This window comes from Sus scrofa, chromosome 7 (assembly GCF_000003025.6).
Source record: "Sus scrofa isolate TJ Tabasco breed Duroc chromosome 7, Sscrofa11.1, whole genome shotgun sequence".
Taxonomy (NCBI): domain Eukaryota; kingdom Metazoa; phylum Chordata; class Mammalia; order Artiodactyla; family Suidae; genus Sus; species Sus scrofa.
This window is the reverse complement of record NC_010449.5, coordinates 57,188,092-57,195,436: the sequence shown is the minus strand read 5'-3', so window position 1 is coordinate 57,195,436 and position 7,345 is coordinate 57,188,092.

The window sequence follows — 7,345 nt, the reverse complement described above, 5'->3', positions numbered from 1 at the left end:
TCTACCTTTCTGCAACTAAATGAGGTTGCAATCCCAAAATAATAAAAGGAGAGAACATAGGGGAGTCTGAGGCTGGCACTTAGCATCTTGAAGGTGAAGAATCTCAAATTGAAGCACTGAAGTGGGAGTAGGGATGGAAGGGGAGACCTGGTTTTCATCCATGTTGTAGGACATAGTTTTTCACAAACTCCATTGATTCAGAATAGCAGAGACCAGACAATGAGAACAGAAGAGGACCGTCTCTCTCTCTCTATGGAGAAAGAAGCCAGAAAAAGAAGAAAAAACTAAGCCCAAACACAATAGAAGGAAAGAAATAATCAGACCAAAAATGAATGAAATAAGAATAGAAACAATAGAGAAAAACAATCAATTTATCAGTTAAATTCAGCAATGTTGCCAGAAACAACGTCTGTATACAAAAATCAATAGTGATTCTACTAACCAGCTACAATTTATGAAATTCAAGAATAAGACCGTTTATAATGACATCAAAAAGCAACAAATGTCTAGGAACAAATCTAATGAAAGGTGTATAAAACCACACACAGCATTACTGAGAGAAATGAACAAAGCCCTAAATAAAGAGAGGGAGATACCATGTTCATGGATTGGAAGAATCAAGAATATTCATAGAAGCACCACTCTAAATAACCTAAGAGCTGGAAACAACCCAAATGATCAACAATAGAATGCATCAGTTCATCATCCTATAACCATGCAATTGAATTTATTCTGTGGTTAGAATGAATAAACTGCTATATACAGCAACATGGACAAATTCCATAAACATAACATGGAGTGAGGAAAACTAAACTGAAACAGTACATACTGTATGATTTCATTTATAAAAAGTTCAAAAACAGACAAAAGTAATCTATGGTGCTAGAAGTCAGGATAGTAGGGGATAATTTTTTGGGGGGGTGCTTTTTGGCTTTTTGCTATTTCTTGGGCCGCTCAAGTGGCATATGGAGATTCCCAGGCTAGGGGTCGAATCGGAGCCACAGCCACCAGCCCACGCCAGAGCCACAGCAATGCAGGATCCGAGCTGCGTCTGCAACCTACACCACAGCTCATGGCAACACCGGATCCTTAACCCACTGAGCAAGGCCAGGGATCAAACCCGCAACCTCATGGTTCTTAGTCAGATTCGTTAACCCATGACGGGGAACTCCAGTAGGGGATAGTTAATGACCAAGAAGGGCCTTTGAGAGATTTCTGATGCTGATCATCCTCTATTTCTTGAACTGGGTGGTGGTTTCATAACGGTGTTCACTTTATTGCAGTAAAGCCATGCACTTAAGGTTTGTCCACTTTTCTGAATGTATGTTTTCATTCAGTAAAAATTTTAATAAAAAAGGAATAATTTAGGAAATGGAAACTTGTGAAGGAAAGAATATACTAGGCTTCTCAAATGCCATGATCCAGTTGAATTCTGTGTCACATGTGGACCCTGCTGCACTCAGCAGTGAGGTGAGCTTTTTATTTATTCACTTATTCAATCCTCTCCAACTAAATAGTGCTTTATGAAATAAATGTTATTCTTATCACCCACCCCACCCTTATTTTGAAGAGTTGCAAAATCTGAAAGAAATATTAGCAACTATTAGTCATCATTTTACAGGTAAGGAAACAGACCCAGAATTTCAAGTAACTTCTCAAAGGTCACAAAACAACTGAGGGGTAAGAACCTGAGTCAACCTGAAGCATTTGGTCCCAGGACTCACATTCCTCATCATTTCACTGAATCAGCTTGTCAGCTGTTTCTCTTCTGTTCCACTCCCCTCCAGTTTCCGGAAAAGTGTTTCTCAAGCTCCATAGTTCATTCCACAATTCATGTGGTATCTTTGCCATGTTTGATGACACTAAAAACAATAATGATTCCTATTGTGTTTCAGTGCTTGCCCCTAATGGACAAACTTTTAAAGAGCTTGGAACACTGTGCAAGGAAAATAGCTGAACAAAAAGGCTTCTGTATTTTTGTCAGTAGAAGCAGAGTTGTGAAGGGCAGCATAATATGCATGTTCATTGCCAAGAAACTTGCATAATGATTTTCTGCATCTTTAAAGCCCTAAATCTATTAAGGCTTTTTAATTGGTATTGAGTAATACAGCATTGAATGGCAGGTATTATCCAAATTCACCCCCTGGCTCCTCTTCATATCATTTTTTATCTAGGAACTGGTAAAATTTTTCAGTTAACTATGAATAAACAATTGAAATCATCAGTATATTCTCAGCTATGAAAAATGTAAAAGTGCAGAAAAAAATCTTTTAGGAAGTACACCAAATTATTAACAGTAGTTATATTTGGTTTGTAGCTTTTTGGATTTCTTTTTGTATTCTCAAATTTTCTACAATGAATATATGTCATATTTTAAATAATTCAGCAATTTTAAAATTAGCTAGAGTATATAAATTTTATATAATTAGATAATTGCAATTATATCAAAGTATATATTTAGTAAAAGACTGGAAGAAATTGTTAATTGTTCTTTTTTTTTCTGGATGTAGAGCAATGAGTTTTCATCTTCCTTCTACTCTATGGAATTTTCCAATTTTTCTGTAATGATTATCACATCAGTCAAGATTCTGTCAGTCAACAGAAATTTGACTCCAACTACCTTGAGTAGAAAAGGACTTATTAGGAGTTCCCGTCGTGGCGCAGTGGTTAACGAATCCGACTAGGAACCATGAGGTTGCGGCTTCGATACCTGCCCTTGCTCAGTGGGTTAAGGATCTGGCGTTGCCATGAGCTGTGGTGTAGGTTGCAGATGCAGCTCGGATCCTGCGTTGCTGTGGCTCTGGCGAGGGCTGGTGGCTGCGGCTCCAATTCGACCCCTATCCTGGGAATCTCCATATGCCGAGGGAGCAGCCCAAAGAAATAGCAAAAAGACCAAAAAAAAAAAAAAAAAAGAAAAGGATTTATTATAAAAACATTAGGTAGGTGTTCCTGTCGTGGCTCAGTGGTTAACGAACCCGACTAGTATCCATGAGGACGTGAGCTCGATCCCTGGCCTTGCTCAGTGTGTTGGGGATCTGGCATTGCCATGTGGTGTAGGTCGAAAACATGGCTGGGATCCAGCATTGCTGTGGCTGTGATGTAGGCCAGTGGTTACAGCTCCAATTGGACCCCTAGCCTGGGAACTTCCATATGCCGAGGCCCTTTTTAGGGTGTGGCCCTAAAAAGACAAAAAAAACAAAAAACATTGGGTAGTTTCCAGCATCTTTAGGAGGGCTGGAAGCTAAAGAAGATTTAGTAGAAGATAAGTCAAAGTCAAGCCAAAGTCATCAGCTTGGTTAGGAGACTGCCTCTGGTGCTGCTACCCAGGCACTCATAGTCCCCCTTCCTGCTGGACTCCCGATGCCACCACTCCTATAATAAACATTCTATCTGTCCCTGTGCCTTTGTGTCACACTCTCAAGGTCCAGATTTCTGGGCAGGTTCATCTGATTCAGCATTGATCATGTGCCTGTGTTCTAGCTGCTTGAGTGCAGGGAGAAGTGGTGTCTGGTTCTTGGCTGGATTTCCCACAAAATTCATACAGTGAGGATCCTTCCAAATAGTTAGGGTGTTCAAATGTGGGATAGATTTAAAAAAAAAAAAAAAGAAGACAAATGTCTCCTATAAGCAGATATTATTGCTTTCTATCTCTCCATATCTATCTATGTTTTCCCCCCAATACCCCATGTCAGGTTTGATAAAGATACTAATCACTTATAAGCAGGCATGGTAAAGGCAATGGAAAAAATAAATAAAGCCTGCCTTTCTTTCTTTCTTTCTCTCTCTCTTTCCTTCCTTTCTTCCTTCCTTCCTTCCTTCCTTCCTTCCTTCCTTCCTTCCTTCTTTCTTTCTTTCTTTCCTTTCTCTTTCTTCCTTTCTTTCTTTCTTTCTTTCTGGTAAAACATAGCCATCCTGTGTAACACAACCTGGATCATAGCGCATTTTACTTCACATGATGCAGATTAAGAAACAGGGTTTATTGGGGAAAGTTATAAGCCAACGGTTTTTAAGAGAAGGCAGGCATTCTCCCCTCCCTTCAACCCCCAGTCAGGTGTGCCACGGTCAGGTGCAGCAGGACATACAGCAGGTCTGCATTTCCAGGGACAAACCTCACCCTCCAATTTGTTCTTTGTCTAGGTGTAACTCTGCTAGGGGATAAAACCAGACTCCTTGAGCATTTAGGGTTCCAGGAGTTAGCCGAGAAGGCTGATTTTTCAGAAGGAAGGATTCTCCTTTTGGGTGGGGGTGGTGAGTGAGGAAGAGCGGGCGTCCTGGGGTCCAGGTCTTGGGCTGGGTAAGATGATAGGTGTGCTGTTCATTGATCTAAGGAACACAGGCAGAGGAGGGGCAGGTTCAGGGAAATGATGACTTCTGTTTGTACTGAGTCCGGTGAACAGATGGGTCACCAGCAGACAAGGTCAGGGTTCCCATTATACACTCACATAGCAGCCTGCACCTCTCATTTACATTGCTTGTCCCAGTTGCAGTAAATCAATAATTGCGTGGTTAATGTTGAACCTGTCTTCTGAATTGCATGCTCCCCAAAACCTTGGCCCGCGTCTAACCACTTCACTGCTATGTGCCCAGCACCTGGCATAGGGTCAGACACAGGGTGGGAAACTAGTAAATATGTGCTGAACGAATGAATGAAGCTACCTGGAACCATGCAGCAGGCAGTTGGACACATGAATGGGAAACTAAGAGAAAGACCTGGGACAGAGCTCTAGGTTCAAGAGAGTCATGCACTGAGATGGTAACTGAATCCGAGGCATGGAGTGAGATGGCCCAGCTGGGATGAGAAAATCCGAGAGCTTAAGCCAGAGCCCAGGGAAACACCATCATTCAAGGGGGCCACGGAAGCAGGCTAGCTAGAGGGGTTGGCAGAGAACTAAGAGAGGGTGCTGTTCTGGAAGCTTCGGGAGGAGAGAGATTCAAGCACAGAGAAGCCAGTGGAGTCAAACACCGCTGAGAGGCTTTGTGAGATGAAAAACAGCAGTGCTTACAGAGCTGTTCTGACAGCTGTAAGCATAATTAACTCAATTCTCACAACAACCATGTGAAGGAAGATCGTAGTCTCCTCCCAAAGACAACGATCCTGGGGCACGAGAGGTCACCCAGCTAGTAAGTGAGAAGGCTATGAGTTTGAACCCAGGCTCTCTGGTCTCCCAGTCTGTGCTCTTCACCATGATACATGCTGCCTCAGAGAAAGGATAACAGATGGGCGGCTGGTAACATTGGCAGGAGCAATTTCAGCGGTGCTGCGGGATGAAATCACAAGGCAGTGAGTTAAAAAAAAAAAAGAGAGAGAGTCAAAAGAGAGTCAAGACCAGAAGTCCAGCCCTTAACTACAAAGAGTGGTTGGGCTTCATCACCTGTGAGCCCATGAGACATGCGCTCACAGGTGATGAAGCTCCTCAGGTGATTCACATGTGCACAGTGAAGTCTGAGAAGAGCTGATCTTTCAGGACTAAGTGATCTTTCAGAAACTTTGGTTGTGAGAAAAAAGAGAAAGAAAAATGCAGGGTTAAGTGAGAGCTTTTTCTTTTTGGACTAGAGCATGTTGGTAAACTTAGAGCAGTGGGTTGCACCCCCAGCAGTAAATCAGAAACATATGGGGAACGGAGGCCCAGGCCCAGAAGAATCTGTCTTGTGGCCCAGATTCTAATATGGGGGTGGGGCTCGGTGGGGAGACCCATCCAAGGGGGAAGCACAGTAAGGAAGGACAGGATGGAGGTGCAGGTATCAAGGGATGAAGGTCTCCTCAGGTAAATGGGAAGGGAGGCAATCCCATTGTGGCGCAGCGGAAACTAATCCAACTAGGAACCATGAGGTTGTGGGTTCGATCCCTGACGTTGGGATTAAGGATCCGGCATTGCTGTGAGCTGTGGTGTAGTTTGCAGACACAGCTTGGATCTGGTGTTGCTGTGGCTCTGATGTAGGCTGGCGGCTATAGCTCCAGTTAGACCCCTAGCCTGAGAACCTCCATATGCTGCAGATGCGGCCCTCAAAAAAAAAGCCAAAAGCCAAAAAAATAAAAAAAATTAAAAAAAAGAAGAAATGCAAAGGAGATGTTTTAGGGAGGAAAAGCAGTCACAGCAAAGCAGAGAGAAATCTGTAGAGGGTGGGGACCAGCAAGGAAAAGACACTTAAAGGGAATCATACTTGAAAGCCATGATTGAGTGGTTGGCTTCTTAAATTTTAACTGGGATGTGCATGGTGTGGCAAGAATGGTACCTTAAAAATCTCTTCTTTTCTTTTTTTTTGCTTTTTAGGGCCGCACTAAGCGGCATATGGAGATTCTCACACTAGGAGTCCAGTCAGAGCTACAGCTGCCAGCCTACACCACAGCCACCTCAGATCTGACCACATCTGCAACCTACACCACAGCTCACACCACCACCAGATCCTTAACCCACTGAACGAGGCCAGGGATCGAACCTACAACCTCGTGGTTCCTAGTCAGATTCGTTTCCGCTGCGCCATGATGGGGACTCCATGGTATCTTAAAATCTTAAGTTAGATGGTGTCACTGGCCTGCTCAAAGCTTTGTAGTATCTTTCCATCACACATGGCTTACTAGGCCCTTGATGATCTGGCCTTTCAGACTTCATCCTATGTTCTCCACTGACCTCCTGAACATCAGGCTCTTTAATGGTCCTTTCCTGTTGATCATGTTCCTGCCTCAGGGCCTTTGTATTTGCTATTCCCACCTTTGGGCTGTTCTTCGAAATATTCACATGTCCTGCTCACTCACTTCAGTTGGGTCTCCTCCAAGGCTCTCTCCTCTCAGAGGACCTCATTACTGTCTATTCCCTTTCTCTGAATTATTTTCTGTCACTACCCAATACCATGTCATAAGCCTACCTGCCTATCTGAAGGTCTACCTTCTCTACCAGAATGTAAGCTCCATGGGGGCAAGGATTTGTCTTGCTCATTGTAGAATACCCCCCATCTAGAACAGTGAGGCACAGAGATGGTGCTTGCAAAAAAGTTAATGAGTGAATAAATGGCTGCTGCTGTTTGGGGCAAATCAATAGAAGGCCGAGATGAAAAAGCACTGCTGAGAATGCCTGGGAAAGGTGATTAGGGAGATTGCAGGAAAATGAGATGATTAAGGACACGCAAATGAGCATCTTTAAGAGGAAATGTGAGGTTGCAATGGGCAGGAAAGAGTAAACAGTGACACTTTCGTGCGTGGCTGAGAATGTGCTTTCTGCTTTAGACCATTTACTCTCTGTGTGCCTCTGGCAAGTTTGTAAATCTTTCTAAGCCTCAATTACCCCGTCAGTAAAATGAGGCTGATAACCACAGTACCTCCCAACTAAAGCTGCGATGGAGGTTAAAT